General features: G+C 41.7%; 1 pseudogene; it reads right to left on the minus strand.

Annotated features, from left to right (window-relative positions):
- Positions 1 to 5,195: 5,195 nt before the first annotated feature.
- The window catches only part of LOC136841555 (protein Rae1-like), a 47,497-nt pseudogene continuing 30,187 nt past the window's right edge, over positions 5,196 to 22,505 (minus strand).

A 22,505-nucleotide genomic window follows, 5' to 3' on the forward strand; every position in this document is an offset into this window, starting at 1 on the left:
TTGCTGACTGGTGCAACTGGAAGGGCAGAGAGAGAAGATACAAACCAAAGTAAAAATATTGCTGACTGGTGCAACTGGAAGGGCAGAGAGAAGCCACCAATCAAACAAAGCAGATAGACCGCTGGCTGGCACACCTGCAAAGGCAGAAAGAGAAGCCACCACCCAAACAAACTACAAAGAATGATGACTGTTGCAATTGGATGGGTGGAAAGAGAAGCCCCTAACTAAACAAAGTGGAATGATTGATGACTGGCTGACAGGTGCAATTGGAAGGGTAGAAAAAGAAGCCATCAACCAACCAAAGTGGAAAGGTTGCTGACTGATGCAACTGGGAGGGCAGAAAGAGAAGCCATCAACCCAACTAAGCAGAAAGATTGCCGACTGATGCAACTGGAAGGGTAGACAGAGAAGCCACCAACCAACAACCACTGACTGATGCAACTGGAAGAGCAGAGAGAGAAGCCACCAATAAAAAAAAAAGCAGATAAATTGCTGACTGGTGCAGCTGGAAGGGTAGACAGAGAAGCCACCAACCAACAATGCAGGAAGACTGCCAATTGGTGCAACTGGAAGGGCAAAGAGCGAAGCCACCAATCAAACAAAGCAGAGACATTGCTGACTGGTGCAACTGCAAAGGCAGAAAGAGAAGCCACCAGCCAAGCAAACTGGAAAGATTGATGACTGGTGCAACTGGAACAGCAGAAACAGGAGCCATCAAACAAACAATGCAGGAAGACTGCCGATTAGTGCAACTGGAAGGGCAGAAAGAGAAGTTACTAACTACAAAAATTAGAAAGACTGCTGAGTGGTGTAACTGGAAGGGCAGAGAGAGAGAGAAAGAGAGAGAATCTACAAACCAAACAGTTGAAATATTGCTGACTGGTGGAACTGGAAGGGTAGAAAGAGAAGCCACCAGTCAAACAAAGCATAGAGATTGCTGATTAATGCAACTGGAAAGGCAGAAAGAGAAGCCACCAAACAAAGTGGATAGATTGCTGACTGGTGCAACTGCAAAAGCAGAAAGAGAGGCCACCAGCTAAGCAAACTGGAAAGATTGATGACTGGTGCAACTGGATGGATGGAAAGAGAAGCCCCTAACTAAACAGTGGAAAGAATGATGACTGGCTGACAGGTGCAATTGGAAGGGTAGAAAAAGCCACCAACCAACCAAAGCGGAGAGATTGCTGACTGATGCAACTGGAAGGGCAGAAAGGGAAGCCATCAACCAAACTAAGCAGAAAGATTGTTGACTGGTGCAGCTGGAAGGGTAGACAGAGAAGTCAAAAATCAACAATGCAGGAAGACTGCTGATTGGTACGACTGGAAGAGCAGAGAGAGAAGCCACCAAACAAAGCAGATAAATTGCTCACTGGTGCAGCGGGAAGGGTAGACAGAGAAGCCACCAACAATGCAGGAAGACTGCTGATTAGTGCAACTGGAAGGGCAGAGAGTGAATCCACCAATCAAAACAAAGCAGATACATTGCTGATTGGTGCAACTGCAAAGGCAGAAAGAGAAGCCACCAGCCAAGCAAACTGGAAAGATTGATGACTGGTGCAACTGGAACAGCAGAAACAGAGGTCATCAAACAAACAATGCAGGAAGACTGCCAACTGGCACAACTGGAAGGGCAGAAAGAGAAGTTACTAACTAAAAAACTTGGAAAGATTGCTGAGTGGTGCAATTGGTAGGGCAGAGAGAGAAGCCACCAACCAAATAAAGAGACAAGATTGATGAGTGGTGCAACTGGGAGAGCAGAGAGAGAGAGAATCTACAAAGCAAACAAAGTCGAAATATTGCTGATTGGTGGAACTGGAAGGGTAGAAAGACCCCAGTCAAAAAAAGCAGAAAGACTGCTGATTGATGCAACTGGAAAGGCAGAAAGAGAAGCCACCAAACAAAGTGGATAGATTGCTGAATGGTGCGACAGCAAAAGCAGAGAAAGCCACCAGCTAAGCAAACTGGAAAGATTGATGTCTGGTGCAACTGGATGGATGGAAAGAGAGCTGTAACTAAACAAAGTTGAAAGATTGATGACTGGCACACAGGTGCAATTGGAAGGGTAGAAAACAAGCCACCAACCAAACTAAGCAGAAAGATTGCTGACTGGTACAACTTGAAGGGCAGAAAGAGAAGCCAACAACCAAACAGACAGAAAGACTGCTGACTGGTGCAACTGAAGGGCAGAAAGAGAAGCCAACAACCAAACATAGCAGATAAACTGTTGACTGGTGCAACTGGAAGGGCAGAAAGAGAAGCCAACAACCAAACAGGGTAGATAGATTGCTGACTGGTGCAACTGGAAGGGCAGAAAGAGAAGCCATCATCCAAACAGAGCAGACAGATTGGTGACTGGAACAACTGGAAGGGCAGAGAGAGAAGCCACCAACAAAACAAAGCACAAAGATTGCTGACCGGTACAACTGGAAGGGCAAAAAAGAGAAGCCACCAAACAAGCAAAGCAGAAAGATTGCTGACTGGTGCAACTAGAAGGGCAGAAAGAGAAGCCACCAACCAAACAGCAGATAGATTGCTGACTGGTGCAACTGGAAAAGCAGAAAGAGAAGCCATCATCCAAAATGTGCAGACAGATTGTTGACTGGAGCAATTGGAAGGGCAGAAAGAAAAGCCATCAACCAAACAGAGCAGAGAGATTGCTGACTGGTGCAACTGGAAGGGCAGAAAGAGAAGCCAACAACCAAACAGGGCAGATAGACTGCTGACTGGTGCAACTGGAAGAGCAGAAAGAGAAGCCATCTTCCAAACAGAGCAGACATTTTGTTGACTGGAGCAACTGGGAGGGCAGAAAGAGAAGCCAACAACTAAACAGAGCAGAAAGGTTGCTGACTAGTGCAACTGGAACAGCAGAAAGAGAAGCCACCATACAAAGCAGATAGATTGCTGACTGGTGTAACTGAAAAGGCAGAAAGAGAAGCCAATAACCAAACAAAGCAGAAAGACTGGCAACTCCCTTACTGGTACAACTGGAAGAACAGAAAAAGGAGCCACCAACCAAATGAAGTAGAAAGATTGTTGACTGGCTGAATCGTGCAGCTGGTAGGGCAGAGAGAAGCCACCAACCAAAAAGCTGAGAATGCTGACTGGCTCATAAATGGAAATGTTGTATAATTAAACAGCACAAAATTTATGATGTGGTTTCATGAACTGTGCTTTTTTTTAATGTAGCCTTGATATTGGCACTTCTAAAAAGATAAAGAGGAATTTCTAAAAAATGGATGATTACAAAATGTTGATATTCATAGCTGGAATTTAACTGGATATTTATAGCTGGAATTTATCTGGAAGATCAAGCATGTGAGAAGTAGCAGATACAGTGCAATGAGACTCGCAAACAGTATGAACAGGAAATGGGAAAGTAGCAATTAAAGAAATGTAGATGTAAAGGTGACAGGAAGTCAACTAGTGCGATGGCCAAGATGATCATGGAGAGAGGCTATTATAGATGAAGACTTCGACAGGATTAGAATTCTGTGCATCAAGTACACAAACCAGAAGAGCGGAATACCCTTATCAGAGGACTGACAAATAATATACACTACAAACTTACAACTTATGACATCAGCAAAAGCTGGTCCAATCAATGAAGCTGGATAACTAGCAGTAAGCAAGTGACGGGGTGGAGGACACACCACTCATTTGAACTGTCAGGGTCACTTTTGGCTTTCTTGCAGATTCACTAAGAAAACTGAGAACCTGGATTCTCAGTCTGGGAAAACCAGTTCAGAAGACAGCAATATTCTTGCAACTAGACCAAGAGATGGTAATGCTCTACCAGCAATTCCCCCAAAGCTTACAGAGAGACAGAGGGAGTTCCATCTACCAACTCTGCCTCTGCTTGGAAGACTGTGATGAAGAGTGCTTAGAATAGAGTCCCTGACACCAAGTCATGGTCTGAGGGCATCGAAGGAGACTGAGCACCAACTTCTCTATTTTTGGGCCTAGAACTAGCCAGGCAGGCCAACCTAGATAACAAAAATGCACGCAACCATCCAATCTTCTTCTTCTTCTTCTTCTTCTTTAACGTGCTTTTATTCCCCCATTTTGTATGGGTAAGCCACCGTGCCTTCTCTTTGAAGGACTTTTGATTTGGCTTTGGGGTAGACCTGTGGTCTCGATCGGCTGTACATGGTCATAGCAATTATGGTCCACGGACTGATCACAGGAGTGTCCTGGGCTGGCTCTGAAGCGCCAGGGTGGCTGATAGTCAAGGAAGTGTGGACTCATTCTTTCTCACCTCTGGAGAGGTACAAGCAGTACAGAAACAGCTCTATGGGTCCTCCTCTGTACGATCCAGTGGGCAATCAGCCATAAGCAACCTTATGAACTGACTCCTCCATTCCACAAGCAGTGTCTTGTAACAAAGGGCAGCACGCCTTCTTCAATCGCGTCTTATTCAACCCATTCTTCTTCCACTGGGCAGGTGAATGAGAGAAACTTGGTGACTTTGAGAACCATCATCTTCAGTGATCAAATTTTCCCACACTTCATGAGTAAGGCATCACCATTTGTACCAAAATTACAGACAACACCAAAATTAAAGCCAAAGTCATCAACAAGGAGTCAGAAAATCAGAATGGGGAAAATAAAGCACTTCAACAACAACACAGTAGAGTCCAGCAGCACAAAAAAGTTCTGTACAGTAAATAGTCAAGAGTGGGTAATTTCTTCCAACATTTACTCGCTTGCTGCCAGTAATATGTACCTTGGATACTGCTTCTAGGACTGGTAGGAATCAGTACTTTTGCTGAAAGTATATCCATATAACATAGAAATGTTTGTATCTTCATAGGAACAACTTAGGATTAATATGACTTTCTTAACATAGCTTTGTGGTTGTTCCAAATATGAAAAGATTTCTATAAAACATTTATTATGTTTAAGTATTAAATTACATTTTGAAAATAATATTTCATAATACAGCTTCCTCTATCAATAAAACAAGTTTAATGATCACAATCATACAAACAGAGATCTTCCTTATAAAAACCTCCTGCTGACTTGGTTAACAGGTTGTGTTAGCAGCAATCATCTTACAGAATGCTGCAAAAAATATGAACAATATAACAACACTTACGCCATACTGAAAATTCAATTAAACTTACAAAATCTTGTACAACATGCAATGGATATCCAACATTTGGAAAAGGAGAAATCTTTTGATCAAACACAGACCAAACATTTGTTGAACTTCTATTGAAAAAACTTCTAAAAAATACTGGAAATAGAGCACTTGAAATGCAGTGTTACAACAATACAAATGTTTAATTTTTTCATGGTGTTCACACGGTCTACCGGCTACGAGGCTTCAACTCTTCGTAGCAAGACCTCAGGAAGATGTAATTCTTCTTCTGTGGGTTGAAGAATTCATGGCCCTGAAAGAAAAATCATTAATCCCATTATTATTATTATTATTATCATCATCATCAATGATTCACATTATGAAAAATGCAAAAACAGTGTGTGTGTGTGAGCTACAATAACTTCCCTGACCAATTATCTTGAAATGAAAGGGCAATCCACTAAATTTGTCAGTAATATTTTTCAATACAATATGACAGCCAAATTTTAACTGATTCCACTCTTCATTATTATTTTTAGTTTCACAATATAAACTCTTAAGGGTCTACAACTGAATGAAAAATATTAGCAAAAAATAATAAATTGAAAATGCTAAAGATTCCAGCTAAATTTCCTTGAAAAGACTTCTATTCATGATAATTGATCACCTTCGTATTAAAGTGCTGAATTAAGAGATCTACAGCATAAATCCATAGTTCATCAACATGTAATCATACATATGTTAAAAATAAAAATCATGGCGTTGAAGAACATTTCTCAGAAAAATTCAACAAGCACTGAGACAATAAAACAGGACACAGATGATAAAAACCTGTCATAAAAAGTTAGTTTAACATGTACGGACTTAGTTACGGAGACATAGAAGGTTTGTTCATTTTACGCACTATCATGACTGTATCTGTAAATGCACAATCTCAAATGGGACAGAACACATATTGGTCAGACAGGGAAGGATCACACTGCTACCTCTTCATCCACAGAATCAAAATTTCATATTCCCATCTTTTGGCACTTTGGAGGCACAACATACTGTAGTACTGGTTCTCAAGCCTAAACTACTTGTGAATGGTTGGTGCCATTCACTTCAATCTACTTTGCATTACAAACCATCTTTCCTACCATGCCCCCCCAACATAATACTTCTTGGGTAACAAATACAAACCTCTTACTGGTAGGAGAGTTGACTTCTAATCTTATTGTCCTCAATTCCACCCAGCATAGTTTTGCAATGTCTCAATGATTGGTCCTTCCTTTGTCCTCCCCCATAAATTGTTTTTCAGGCAATGTATAATTAATAGGGCTACGGTAAAAAATAGAAAAAGTTTTGACGTAGGAAAAACCTATTTTTGGCAGTCGCTGTCGATTCCTCAATGAGTTACCCTTCCATGGTCTACCAGAGCTCCATGGTGACCACACTAATATCAAAGAATTTTCTTTAAGCTGGTCTTGTGGCTGGGTATTGTCATAATGATAAACACTATAACATGTGATGGGCATATAATGGACTCAAAAAGATAGGGCACTTTCTATCTTTGTGGCTGAACCCACTTTTCAGCAGTCAAACCCTACCCAGAGAGTGGGTGTCAGCGCATCACATATGATCCTATATTAATCGACAAACAATTTGGCACACGAACCAGAGAAACCACATTACTTTCTGTTGGTTGTGCAGGATGATCCCTTGCCCCAAATTACGCCACCTTTCATCAAAGGACATGGAGGGTTTGAGGACTCCCAACAATGACTAAAAATAGATTTTCCTACGTCCAAAACCTGTTTTTTGATAGTGTGAGTAAAGCTTGTTTACAATCCTCAAGGAGCTTTAAAAGTGACAGTGGTAAAAGCTTAGCTCTCAAGTTTTAATGCCAATAACCTAAAGAAAAACATTTCTGATCCGAGGTCAAGCCAAAATTTTCAAGGCCCATTCTTTATTCAAAATACCCCTCAGGTTTTGCTAACAAAAAACAAAATCTACACACAAACTCATGTTTTTAGGGTGAAGTTCTACAGTGACTTACCTAAGCATGTTGGGTCTGGTTGCAGTACTGTCATACCTTCCCACAGTGATAGTCAGGAAACCCACCCGTTAGGAAGACCCCTTGTTTTCTGCTGCAGCATCTATGGGGTCAGGACTAACCATACCACCTACTGATACACAGCCTAGTCGAATTTGTTCAAGGTTGTGGCAATAATGTTTTAAAAATACTGTCTCCGATGACCACCCTGTACATTCAGAGACTTCTTCGAAAGAGACATTTCTGAAGAAGGCCAACAACGTACTTACTGTACTTTCCTAATATCACGTGACCTAGGAAAGGGGTGTGGATTTGCCTTTTTAATGAGGGACACTAAAATTATTCTCAGCCCTTGTATAGTGTGGTTTATTTGTGGTATGGTGTAGGAAAATCAGACCTTTTGGGATGTTTGCCGTGACATCTAGGTAAACCTTAAGTACCTGAACCTGGCATAATGTTTTGTCTACTAAACTGAGTTTTCTTATGAGAATAGATTTCCTTCTTAAAGGATTCCCATTCTTGGCCAAGAATGATGGGCCAGTGGACAATAATAATTGATGGTCAGCTGTTTGCATGATGTATCGTCCCCTTCTAACAGAGCCCGGTTCACTAATATGAACTTCTGATGCTAACGCAATCAAAAAGATCGCCTTTTGCAGCAAATGAGTTGTGGTTGCACTGGGTCCGTTGAACTGAGGTGAAGGGGTTGATATAATTCTAAGCACCTTGTTCAGGGGCCAAGTAATTAGAAGCCTTTTGGGAGCGGGTCTCTGTAGTGCAAAAGACCGCAGAAGGGAAGTGACAGTTTCTATACTAGAGTCAATCCCGAATCTATAAAGTAAGGGTTCCGTTCATGATGCCTTGAATACCATGATTGTTGTAAATGCAAGGCATTTGTCATTTGTCTTTAAAAAGGTATACCACATAAGAAAATTTAAAAGTGTTTCCACAGGAATCTCAACTGGGATCTCAGTATGGATACAATCTAACCTATCTTCCATACAAACTGGTATTGTCGGACAGATGACGTCCGTTGTTTTTGTACTAGGTACCTAGAAATGCTGGGTGAGTAATTTTCAAGATAGACAATTTTTAAAAAATCCACATGTGAAGGTCTCGGCTCAGAAAGAAGGATACATAGAAGACTTTCCTACCGTCTAGGATAGAACAGCAGACGGTAGTGGAATTGATCTCTTCACCCGTTGTTGGAGTAATAGAAACCAATGCCTGTTTGGCCAATTTGGAGCTACATTTGGGGCTGTTCCTTTGAAGGTTAGAAGCTTGCTCAAAACGTTTAAAACAATGGAGGAAAAAGGTATATAGTCCTCCATTTGTTCCAGTCTTGTAGGAAGGCATCTCTTGGTGTTGCTTGACTGTTCAAGTTCAGAGACACATACACTGGGAGTTTGTGATTCTCGTATGTGGCGAACAGGTCCACTTCCGGTTGTGGAAGCATGTTGGCTATTGTTTGAATAGAGTGGTTGTCCAACATCCACTCTGTTGAGGCTGTCGTTTTCCTTGATAGAGAGCCTGCTATTATGTTGAGAGACCCTGTGAGGTGAATTGCAGACAAGTACCACTTCCTTGCTTGCACCATCCAAAGGATGGCTAGCATTTTCATACTGAGAGGAGGTGAACGTGATCCCGAACTCTTGATGCAGGACATTGCAGTCATGTTGTCTGGAACCAACAAAATGTGTGTCTCTTCTGGAGGTTTGAGTTTTCTGTGAGACAAAAAGACAGCCATCAGCTCCAAGAAGCTGGCATGACAATTCCTCAGAGTAGCTGACCACCTCCCTGCCACCTGATGATCCTCCCAATGTCCTCCCTAACCTGTCAATCAGACATCTGCGTGTTTGTCACTCGTACAGACGGAGGAGTCAGGGTGACCTGTTTCGCCAGAGATTCCTTCTGGGTCCAAGGCTGAAATATCTCCCCAATTTTTTTATTCTTTTGATGAGGCCGGTCTCACATCTTTTTTCTTGCATGCAATAGCCAGAATTTATTCACTTTTAGTTGCAATCTGAGCATTGGGTCTATTACTGATACGAGCTGCAGCAGGCCCATCATAGATTCTAATTGCTGCCTGGAAACTCTGGACTGTGCAAAGAATGTTTTGAGGTCTCTCCTTACTCTGTTCTGAGTATTGATGAGGAGAGACAACAGGCTGTGAAGAGTATCCCAACACAGTGTCAGCCACTGAAAGTGTCTGCTGGGCATGAGGTGGGATTTTTTCCAATTTATTGCAAAACCTTTTAACTGGAGTCTGTTGACCACTGCTCTTAGGTTTTTCAAGCACTCTTTTCTTGTGGGCCCCAGAATAACCAGTCATCTAGGTAGGCTATTAGTTGAATTCCTTCTTGTCTGAGTTCTCGAAAAACTACCGAGAATTTTGTAAAAATTCTTGGGGCAATGTTTAGCCCAAAGAGCATGACTTTGAACCTGTACGTATCTTTCCATATCTTGGTGGAAGGGAATGGCGATAGGGACGTGCCAGTATGTATCTTTCAGATCTAAAGAAGCTGTCCCTACTGGAATGACTGAACATACTTGGGCAACAGTAGTCATTCGAAACTTTTAGCAAACAATGTGCTCGTTCAATGTTGATAGGTCGAGGATCACTCTTTGTTCGGAGGAATCCTTTTTGGGGACACTGAAGAGATGTGCTTGGTGGCAAATATGTGCATGTTTTTCTATGGCCTTCTGCATGTAATCTTCCAGAGCGGGGTTTGGTTTTTTGGAAGAACCCAGGGTAGTTTATCGTTTATCCGGGTAACCGTGCAACAACCAAATCCATCCGCACAGGTAAGTAGTTCAACCACGGCCCTACCCGACCTAGCGACTTGACCCAGCTCAACCATTCTAGCACAGAATTCAAACAGTTAACATGGCGTCTTCTCATCCCTCTCATGTTCAATTTGCCGCTGCAAACCCAGTGACTATTATTGATTTGGTGAAATTATGTGACAATGAAAATGAATTGCATTTGTTTCTGATGAAAAGTGGCCTTTTAGGTGATTTTAGTGGTCCGTGTGAACAGTGGTTAAGATAGTAAATCGTTGATAACTAGATGTTAGGGGTACAATTTCCCCCCTTATAACCCCTGTTAGCGTGCGCAGTGCGATATTACTGCTCGTCAGAATATACCTGCCTGCCAGGAATCAGTCAAAAAGCGGATGAGGCGCGCAGTGCCGTTCTGCCCTGCTGAAACTGTGATCAGATTTGTGTAAAAATGACCGCTAACAACCACCGGTTCGACAGATTTTGTCTGTCCGCCATTTTTGTTGTGTACTGTTCCCCCAGTTCTCTTGTTAGAGCTTACTGCCATCTACTGGTAGGTTCTGACTAGAAAACTGGCCGAACGCAGGGTTGCCTGGGTAAACCATAGCCGCTCCAGAACCCCTTTAAAGGAGGGGGGGGGATTGAGACCATTTCCACCCCAGCCTGTTGAAAATAATGCTGTGTCCCCAAGGGGAAGACTTCCATTGCCTGCGGTGTCGTTGAAACCGACCCTCAACCATACAATTCCTATTGGTATACACTTCTTCCCCTGCCTATGCCCTTGATAGGCATTCCAGGTGTTGCTTTTCATCTTCCCCTAAAAGAGGGTCTTTGGACCTTGTGAAAAGGATTTCCTTGCTGTTGTTGTTCCTTTGTAGGGCGTTGTCTCTTCTGACCACCTACCTGTTTTTGAGGAAAACTTTTGGGGTTGGGTAAAGGGGAGTTTTGGGTTTTTATTTTTTGAATTCCCCTCTTCCCAGAAGAGCGTACATGTACATTTGTGTTGGCGGGCTTGCTCGTTAAGTTGAGCCACAACAGAGTCCTCAAATAGGTCCTTACAGAAGGGGTTAGAATGTAAAAATGAAGTTACATGGGGAGTGTCTTGTTGTGGCAATATTGGAGCCGCTATTATCTTTTGATCTGAAATTTTGCAGTCCGAACTGGCCATTCTATTGTTTCTAGTCAGAATTCTAACATGAGACCTTGTTTTGGCAGCATTTGTATCCACTCTCACTTTTCGGTTACAGGGTGTGGTACTTTTACACTTTGGGGTGTACATGACTGACGTAATTGCCCTAATTTCATTTTCAGAATCATGTATCATGTCCCTTATATATTGTGGCAAGGACATCTTTGATGTTACTCATAATTTCCTTACAAAATTGATCAAATTCTGCAAAATGTGTACAGTATCCCTTTTGGGGGAGCTTACGCAATCTCACTGAGCTTCAACAACTGAACTGAAACTGCCTGTTAACAAAGGGGAAGAGGTTCTGGGTAAGTTACTGTACCCCTCTGAAAATGTAGTCATTTCAATCGAGGTTAGGTTGATCCTAGTACAGGCAGTCCCCGCTTACCGGCGGCATTGGTTAATGGCACTGGGCTAGCGACATCATTAACCAGATTTTTGGCACTAGTAAGCGCTTTATTGGTGCCGATAACCAGTTATTGACAACTGGTCCACGGCACCTTTAAGTGGTTTAGTGGCGCTTTTATCGCCTATTTTTGGTTAGAGGCGTTCAGCTGGGAATGGAGCCCCTGCCGTTAACAGGGACTGCCTGTATCCCTTTTGGGGGAAAGATCCTCTTCAGCAACTGATAGCTGCATGGGGGATAGAACTCCTTCTGGAAGGTTTCTCCCATAGTTAGCTGAAACTTGTCCCTGATCCTTCTGGGTTCAGCAGGGCCATTTCAGTGGCAATGTCCACTTCATGTTCATTAGTAAGAATGTCACCCTCCTGTAAAGACTCATTTACTTCCTCAAGATTCATTTACTTCCTCCACGGGGCTAACCTGGGAGGTACCAGGGACTGATGTTACCGGATTTTGGGCCAAACATAAATCTTGTCCTCAGAAAGGGTTAAATATCTGCTCTGGAGTTCTGCTGGAAAGATATAATCTCCCCCTTCCTCACCCCTACTGAACACTAGGACCCATTGAGACAGCTTAAAGCAAATTGTTTCGTCCTTAAACCTTGCTGCCAGAACACTACAAATTTTGCACATATCTGGTGACCAACCAAATTTTCCTTGTTTTTTACAAGGACTATGCTCATGGCAGGTAGTATGGGCCGTACTCACTGGCAAAAAACAAACTCTGCAATTTGCTGTGGAACACTTGAGCTGAGGATCCTGCATAATGGCGGCCCTGTAGTGATAAAACGAGGGTCCTGCATAATGGCGGCCATGTACAATAGTGATAAAACAAGTTATTAGAAGCTAGATAGTACCAATTGTCTGCAGTCCTTATATGGACAGTATATTTAATATTACAGGCTAATTTGATTACAAGTGTATAGCTGTAATATATATTATATTTACCATATTGTTATATAGCTAAAATCTGCAAATACTTAAAACCCCTCTAAAATCACTTAGAACTGCCTATTTTGATATTTCAAACACAAAAAAAAAAAAAAAATCCCAACAATGCTTATACCTAAGTATTTTGATAGTTTTATCACAAAAAATGCAGTTAGTCATGAAAATACAGTAATTAATGAATGTTTCTCAGTGAAAAACACCGCGAATGGGCAAATTTTCTGCTATTAATGAGTATATGTTCCACACAAAAATCTGCGAATTGTGAGAACGAGAATACGGGGGGTTTACTGTATGGTTATATTACTTATACACTGCTAGTCCTTTTGCAAGGGGTATGTGAAATTTAATTTTAAATGTACAGGAAAGAACGCTCTTATAATCTAGTTTGCTGTTTCATCTGGCCGAGACTACCTTTTATCTGATATTCAGCCTTTGCTTTATTTAATTTCAACTACTGTTTTATGCTAATAGTAGGATATTCCCTTAAAAAAAGGATTCCTCCTTAATCTGGTTAGGCTACTGTTTAGTTTAGGTTTATATCACATTTAAGGATATATGCTACATAAGAACCCCACTACATAAGAACCCCACTAATATATGATAGGGTTACCGAGTCGTAACAAACTAAGTTACCATTTGACCAATCCCAGATACTATTATATCTAATCCTGAGCTATTTGGTCTAAACTACTGCTATAGGATATTTCTTAAAATATTCTCTCTTAACCTAGTATACAGTATTGCCCAATCCAGATTAATTTAGAGCACTCTTAAAACGTATAGGCTATATATAAACAGAAACTCACTAATATGCAACTTACAGTTAAGCTACCATTTTTGTCTAACTCCGGTTGTTATTTATATGTAATCCTAGGCTATTTGGTCTACTATACAAAACAGTAACTCAATAATATGTAACCTTCACTTACTCTAATCTAGGATATTGCCTAATCCAGATTATTGAATTCACAATTAAGGGTATGGGTTACATAAAACACAACTACCTTGATATGCAGCCTTAAAGCTAGGCTACCATCAGTCCAATAATGGGATGCTTCATAAAAGATTATCACTTAGCCTAGACTGGATTATTTAGATCATGCTTAAGTGTATAGCCTATAAAAAACAAAAAATTGTACTAATATGTAGCCTTACAGCTCGACTACCATTTTATCTTGCCCAGATTGTTGCTAGTATCTAATTCTAGGGCCTTGGTCTATGCTAGACTCTTGCCTAGGCCCATAATAGGGTATTTCTTATAGGGTTCTTACTTACCTTAATTTAGGTTGCTACCCAATCCAGGTTATTCAGTTCACACTTAGGATATGTAATACCAGGTTATAGGCTACAGCCAACATCCACTATTAATCTAGTCCAAATTATTCTCATTAATCTGATGTAGGCTACTTCCTAGGTTATTGCAGACATCGTATATTCTAAAAAGATTTTCTATATTAATGATAAATTACAGAACATTTTAATTAACACCTCTAATTAGAATGAAAAAATTTTCTAAAACAATTTGCACTTTCTAAAAACTGGCAATCAGCATCATGAGAAAGGGCCAATCATGTGTTATCAAGAAATGCTGGGTTCTGGCTTTCACACAAATTAATTACCAATTCCAAAAGTCTAAATCTAAAATTTTACCCATAACTTAAAACTTAAGCACTTAACTTGCTTCTTTAGATGTATCCATGATATTCACTAATGAAAAAACAGAGAAAAGCCACGTTTTCAGACTGCTGGTGCTCTCACTATACCACACTGTATTGACCATGAAAGAGTAATGACTTCCTGGTCTTGTGCTGGCTACCAGATGCGGTACTTTTACACTTTGGGGTGTACATGACTGACTTAATTTCCTTAACCCTTAAAGTGCGTCAGTCTGCATTTGGAATTTTCTTCACATAAATGCGTAAAACTTCATAAAAATATAAAAATGCTCCAATTGGCTTCATATTTCTTTTGCTGTAAGTAAAGACCCTACTTTTTCCATATCTGACATTATTTTTTTTTCTTAAAAGGTGATTATGGTACTGAAACATGATAAGTTTTGGAGAAAAATGGTAAAAAATGGCAAAAATAAAGCAAAAATCCTTAGGTGGGCATTATTCATAATACTTGACCCAGCATTTTTTGGGGGAACTAAATCTAAAGAAAAGGTGTGTGGAACAAATTTGCAACCATCTCTTGACAAATACGTCAATACAAAAACTGTTTTTTCTATGGTGAAATAGGTACCTTTTATGTAGAAATATTTTGAGATTTTGTAGTGTTAAAGGAAAGACTGGAAAGAATCTACAATATAGCTTTTATTTTATGCAGCACAACTTTTATTATACGCAAATATGAGAGAGAATCTCTTCTTGTATGATGTTAAGACATAGGAATGACATAGAACAGTATTCAGAGCATTATATAGAAAAAAAAGTATATTTTCTCATGTACTTTCATCTATGAGCCTCATATAGAAATGAAATGGGAATTTTCATTCAGAAAACTCTTGAAACAAAATTTCAACTAACCACTGGTTTTGCATAGCTTTTTACATTCACAAGTCTTTTTGTAATTGCTTACAGTATGGTAAATTTTGAAGCACGGCACAACACACAAAGGGGTTTTGTCGACAAGTTTCTGATGATATGTTGTTTGTCTTCTTCTGCACTGCCCCTTTTTCTTCAAGCAGCGATCACTGTTTCTTATACCAAACAATACAATCAGGCTTGTGATTTTGTTTTGCAAATTATTCATGAATGTCTGCCTGTGAGTCTGTTTGATAATGGTAATCAAGTCTCCTCTTACCAATCACTGGCCTTTTGAATAACATTCAACAATCCATTTTACTACCTGTTTCCTAAATTTCCTCTGACTTAGTTTTTTTATTTGGATTTTGGATACCATAAGCTATTTTGCATCACCAAGCCACCTCTATAACAAAATGCCATATAACCTGATACCATTTCTTCTTCCTCTGACTAAAATTATATGTTGCACACAGTTGATCAAACCTGTCCACCCCTCATATATTTATTATAATAGCTTGAACAGATGGTTTATGTACAATTCTATCACCTTTTTTGATTTTACTGTTACCCCTATCACACTTGAATTGCCAACAACGACAACATGTTCACTTTGCCTGTGTCCTGCCAAGTTACTGCTACCATTATATTTTCATTATTTGTCCATATTGTTGGAGTTCTCCTTTTTCATTTAGCTCTTCCCATTTCCTTGGGCAGACCCTTTCTATTTACAGAACAGTGCCACAAGCACCCACACCTCTCTCCCATAGCTTACTAAAGCTCTACACTTGTGTAAGTTATCCACAAAGAAGTATATGGCCTTTATTTTCAAACCCTTCTAATAATGCTAAGGTAACCTTAGTACCCGACCCACCTTCACTAGGGTGTTGATTGAAATGAACAAAAATTATAAATAAAAGGCAAAAGCAAAAAAAAAAAAGAACTTTCCTAGGTAATAGACACAAACCATGTAAACTGTTACAAATTACAAGATAAGAGTTACTGTTTGATCAGTGGTAACAAACCATTGATCAAACAGTAATTCTTGTTCAAAATTTTCCCGGCTGAAAACCAACCTAACCTACACAGTAAGCATAGCCTACATAGTTGTGTGAGTGACAAAAAACAAATAAAAGCAATCACTATCTTGGATAAAAATGTAAAAATAAAGCAGAAAACCAAAAGTAATCTAACCTGCACAGCTGTGCTTGTGAAGCAAATACATGACAGGAAATACAAGAACAAATAATAATGACTGGTTTTATGGGAATTTAGTTTACATTGCTCAATCAGTACTAACTTTTCAACTTTTCCCAAATAAACTTGCCAAATCAATCAGTACTCATTTTTCATTTCCCGGACAACGTCCACGAAGCCTAGCTGGCCTATATCACGCATTTTTTTTAATTTCCGGAACAATGTCCACGAATCCTAGCCTACCAAAACACGCAGGCATGCATGGCTTGATTAGGCTATCTTCATCCTTTCTCTCTTCCCACTTCATCTGTTTCTCTATTTATATATATGAATATAAGTATGTCTATTAATATCGTAGCCTAATAAAAATCCGTATACATAGATTACTCATTCACGTTTGTGTACATCTATGATCGATTAAAAGGCTCGACATTTAAATGGCCAGTTAAAGGGCCAAACATTTAGATTCCGGCCATTATATTGGCTTCATTTTACTATTACGTGAGCTTGTGGTAACTTATCAAGCATCATTTTAAACCAGCATTGATTCACAATAAAAAAAAATGCATTAATACACAAAACATACCAATTTATTTAGAATAAATAGACAAAATACAATTTATTTCTTGTCCAGCTGGGCGACAAACTCTGGAGGTCTATTTGTTATTGTTACATTTCGGGACGCCACCGACAGATGGTGCTAGATATCGACATCAAGTTTTCTCTAAGCACCCAAAGGGTTCATTTTATTTTTGGAATCATGTCCCTTATATATTGCTGTTCTGTGACAAGGGCATCTTCTTCTAGTAGGTTTGATGGAAAACTGGGTTCAGCTTTGCTGAAAATAAGGGAAAGTGCCCTTTTATCTTTGAGTCCATTAAATACTCCACCATGTGTTATAGTGTTTATCATTACGACACAATACCCGGCCTCGAGACCAGGTAAAAGAGAATTCTTTGTTATTAGTGTGTCACCCAGGAGTTCTGGTAGACTATGGAAGGGTAACTCCTTAAGGACGAAACAAGCGACTACCCTATCAGAAAATGTTGTTATAACACAAAGCATATTTTTCAATACAAACCTACTCTACTCTTGTATTTTCTAGCATACTTGAAGAACGAGGGATGAAGTAGTGTCGTAAATGTCAAACAGTGCAAATTGGTGCACAGAAGGCAGGCAACATATGATTAATAGATTTGCACTCAAATGCATTTTGTTATAAAAATGTTATTTTTGTGTTGCTTTTGACTATGCCCATCATATACTCTTATTTATAAAATTAGTAACCAAGTTACTCTCAGAAGAGGTTTTTGCAAGTACAGGCGGTCCCCGGTTTACGACGGGGGTTCCGTTCTTGCGCCGCGTCGTAACCCGAAAATCGTCGTAAGCCGAAACATCCGTCGAAAATCGTCAAAATCATAAAAAACCTTACTTTGCAATGCTCTGGGTGCATTGAAAACGATGTAAACTGCATTATTATTGAGTTTTACATCAAAAAAACCTTCAAATTATGATTATTCTGCCATTTTGGGGCCCATATTTCTTCCGTCGGATCGGCGTGATGACGCGTGTAACTTCCGGAACATGCGTCAGCCAGGAAATAATTTCTGATGAATATATTTGAAAAGCGTCGTAACCTCGGGCGCCGTGGCGGAACCGTCGTAAACCGGGACTGCTCCTGTATACAGTGAGCTAACATACCAGTTGCTCCAAAAGTAAAGTACCTTAATGGAACCTTTTGCAGATTTTAATTTTTATCGACTTGTGCTTGTTACTATAACACTGAAGCAATGCGGACATACCGTTGTGATATTTGGTGCAAAGAAAGCACAACTCCAGCAAAATGAAATTTTATGATAAAATAACGTTTCACTTATACTTGCCGGTAGTTACATATAGCTGTGGTCTTTGACGTCCACGGCAGTATTCAAATTCGGCAGCTAAGATCTCGTTACAAGGTGGTCCCTCTACCCCCCTCTATCGGGGTACCGGAACCGTCCCAAGAACACGTCATGGTTTTGCCCAACTGCCCAGGTGAGGAGGAGGGGAGGGTTATGATTATGTAACTGCCGGGTAAGTATAAGTGAAACGTTATTTTATCATAAAATTCATTTCACTATACAACACCGGTAGTTACATATGGCTGATTGGCACCTTGAGGAGGTGGGGACACTGGCAGCTAATAAAATTCTTGGAATTATCTACTTGCAACAAGTTAGACATAGGTTCCTTACCTTTAAGGTAGCTGACTCAGTGGTTACTGCCTCTGTAGTCTGCTGGCCTTTATATGTGCGAGAGGATATAGGGGATCCGTGTAACTTCGGACACAAAAAAACAGTACCTGCATTAGAGAGAACATGGCTGCGTGCGGACAAGTCTGATGCCCTTGATCAGAGGCGCGGTACAACGAACAACAAAACGAGGGATCACCTAACATACCATAAAAACCAATACCAAAGATTAAAAACTGGAAGATACTAACACATCATGTATCTCAGGCAACAAAAAACAACCCCCAACACCAAGGTGAAAATGTTAGTTAAGGAGCGGACTCCTTTTCACCTCCCCAACACCGTGTCAGTCGCAATAAAGGGCCCCAGCGTGCTGCACTTTTGAAAACAGTTTGCGTCCACTAAATAATGCGATGCAAACACGACTTGCATCTCCAAAAAGGTGGACTTAACCAAGTCCTTCACAGATAAGTTTCTGCTAAAGGCTACAGAAGTCCGAAACTGCTCTTATCTAAATGCGCTTTTACCTTAGAATACTCATCTCCGAGTCAGCACACTGCTCATGAGCTTCTTTTTATCAGGCTTCTCAAAAAAGAAAGAAAGGGCATTCTTAAAGAGAGCCTCAGAAGGATCTCTAACTGAGCACCAGAGGTGGTCATTGGGACCTCTGAGCTTCTTCGTTCTCTGAAAATGAACTTGAGAGCTCACATGGGGCAGAGGTACCTTTGGGTTCTTGGGGACCACCAATTGGGAAGGTCATATTTCGAACTCTCTTGGCCAAGGTCTTGACGGGTCTTCGTTCTTGGCTGAAACCAGAGTAGAACATACATACTGCCTTCCCCTTAGCAAAGCCTACTCTTTTTGTCAATCATGTAGCTCACTTACTCTCCTGGCGTGGCAGGCTGCAAAAAAAAGTCTTTTCGTGAGATCCTTCAAGGAGATGTTAGCCATCGGTTCAAAGGACTGAGACCGTAACCATCTCAGCACTCGTCAGATTCCGCCACTGGTCTCTTCTGGTCTCTCTTTGACGTATTAAATGATCTAATCAGATCTGAAGGTCTGACTCAAAGACACTTCAAGACCCCTATGTCGAAGACCAGAAGCTAACATGGCTCTATACCCTTTAATGGTAGGCACAGCAAGCTTTTTCTCTCTGTGGAGGAACAAGAGAAATCGGCCATCTGGGCTATAGGCGTCGAAGAAGAAGACACTTTTCTCTTCGACACCAGGACCCAAACTGTGTCCACTTCGCCTGGTAAACATTGTCAGAGGATTCTCTTCTTGGCTTCGATAGCTTCGAGAAGCCTCTTGAAAGCCTCTCTTTCTGATGAGTCTCCTGACAGTCTGCAGGCGACAAGATGAAAAAAAGAGGACAAGTTTTGGTGGAACCTCTGAAAGTCGTGGCTGTCTGAGCAAATCTGGTCTCTCTGGCAGAAGTCTCGGAAAGTCTGACAGGAGGTTTAGAAGGTCCGGGAACCACTCCCTGGACGGCCAGAATGGAGCCACCAGAGTCATCGCGTTTGATGGCTTGAGAACCCGAGATTACTTGCCGCAGGATCTTGAGCGGGGAAAGGCATAAAGGTCCAGGTCCGACCAGTCCATGAACATTGCATCCCGAAAACCGCTTTGGTTGTCTGGAACTGGAGAGCAGTAAAGAGGCAGCAAGAGTCGTTTTGTCGGTTGCAAAGAGATCTATGAGCGGATGTCCCCCTTATCTTCCCAAAGCTCCTCGCAAACTAGGGATGTAAAGTCCACTCGTTGGATAGACCTGGTTCTTTCTGCTGAGAAGGTCCATGCTGCTACATTTTCTCCCCTGAATGAATCTCGTTACTAGTCTGGTCCCCATCTCCTCCGTCCAAATAGAAGCTCCCTCGAGGTCTCGTAGAGGGACCACAGTTAGTGCCCCCTGTTTCCGAATGTATGCCAGAGCGTGCGTGTTATCCGCCTGGACAAGGACGCATTGCCTTCCACTTCTTTTGAAAGGCTAACAGGGCTAAGTGAACCGCTTTTAGTTCCTTTCGATTGATGCCAGTTTCTCTCTTCTCTTTGCCACTGGCCCAAACTTCTTTTGTCCCCATAGTGGCTCCCAGCCCTTGTCCGGGCGTCCGGAAAAACAAGCTTAGGTCTGGGTTCGGAAGCTGAAGAGGGAAGTCCTTGTGACAGTCTTCCTTCTGACCTCCACCAACTAGGCACTCCTTTATCTTTTTCGAAATGGCGAATGTGAAGGAGTCCGAACCTGTTTTCCTGGGCCACTTCTCTTGCAGGTAAAACTGCAGTGGTCTCAGGTTTGGGCCCCAGTTTTACAAACTTCTCCACTGAAGTTAGGTTCCCCTGAGGCTCATCCATTTCGTTCACGGAACAAATCTTCCTCTGCAGAAAGTCGTTGATCTTCTGCAGGCATGAAGACTATCCGTTGGTTGGACAGAAAAGCCTGAAAAGTCTGAGAGTCCAGACTCACTCCCAAATAGACAATCTGCTGACTGGGGGAGTAAGGCAAGACTTCTTCTCATTGATAATGAGGCCTAGAGACTTCGCAATTGAAGAGTCTTTGATAGGTCCTCCAACAGTTCCCTCCGAGAAGCTTAGCTTTGAGCAGCCAATCGTCGAGGTGCATGGAAACTCGAATTCCTTCCAGGTGAAGGTGTCTGGCTACTGACAACAGGACCCTTGTGAAAAACTTGCGGGGCTGTTGACAGACCGAAGCAGAGGGAACGGAACTGATAAACCTGTCCTCGAAGACGAACCTCAGGAACTTCCTTGAATCTGGGTGTATCGGGACGTGAAAATAAGCATCTTGGAGGTCTATCGTAACCATCCAATCCCCTGATGTAAAGACGCCAAGACCCACTGAGTTGTTTCCATGGAGAATTTTGTCTTCTGAACGAAGACATTCAAAACGCACTCACATCAGGACAGGTCTCCATCCCCTGATGCTTTCGTGAACCAGGAACAGACGATTGTAGAAAACCTGGAGAAAGAGGGGCATGAAGCTGTTCTATCGCTTCCTTCTCCAGCATGGTTCGGACTTCTGAGCGATGGGCGTCTAGTTCAGCGGAGTTGTGCGGAGTACGCCTGTAAAAAGAAACTGGAGCCTCCACTAAAGGAGGTTTGGAAAGGAAGGGATGGCATATCCTTCTTTTAAAACTTGGATCGTCCAAGGGTCTGCCGAGATCTGTTGCCACTCTTGCCAGAACAGCTTTGCAGTCTGGCTCTACTGCTGAATGGAGGACAAAGGTTCATTTCTTCTCTGGGGACCGTCGAGGTTCTAGGCGTGGCTTTGCCTTTTCCTCTGGCCCTGCCAAAAACACGTTTAGAGGGTCTTCCTTTATACTGTCCATACGAGAAAGCGGGGCGAACACGCAAGACAGAAGCGGTGGAAAGCTGCAGGCCCTCTTCGCTTTCTTGGCAGACTGCGACAAAAGATCCTGGGTTGACTTCTGGGCTAACGCCTGGGAAATTACAGCAACTAACTCTTGCGGAAATAGATGAGCCTTGTTTAAAGGAGAAAACAAAGAGAGCCACTTCTGGTTTGAAGAAACACCTTTGCTAGGAAGGAGCACCAAAGTTGCCTCTTTTTGAACCCTGTCGAAATAAAGAGGCAAGTTCTGCTGCACCGTGCAGATACCCCTATCCATGCAATCCACTACTCCTACCATCATCCAAGAGCTCAGAAGGAAGATTAAAATCCTTAATCTTTCCCTGTGAGCCTGTCGCGCCAGATCCAGGAAGCTCACAATTTCAGAGTCTAGAAATCGCTCTTGAAAAAACTTGATCCAGTCGGAGGACGTAAAGAAGACCAGAAATTAAGTGCGGTCCTCCTACTGGCATCCATGAGATTGGAGAAGTCCCCTGTCGGAGGCAGCCACACCCAGGAAGCTTATTTCCCCAGTCTCGTACCAACTCCGATTCCACGGAAGGAACAGCCGAGGAGGGGGGAAGACAGAAGCGTTCTTTCCAATTTCCCTCTTCTCGGCCAATAGCATCCATCTTCTTAAGGCCTTTCTTTTGCGAGACGGACAGGACAAGTTTACGTAAAGTCCAAGAAGAAACAGAAGCCTTGGCCTCTTGTACTGGGACCCAGGAGACGGAGGAGCTTGGCGAGAACAGAATCAGG

This window comes from Macrobrachium rosenbergii, chromosome 9, assembly GCF_040412425.1.
Source record: "Macrobrachium rosenbergii isolate ZJJX-2024 chromosome 9, ASM4041242v1, whole genome shotgun sequence".
NCBI lineage: Eukaryota > Metazoa > Arthropoda > Malacostraca > Decapoda > Palaemonidae > Macrobrachium > Macrobrachium rosenbergii.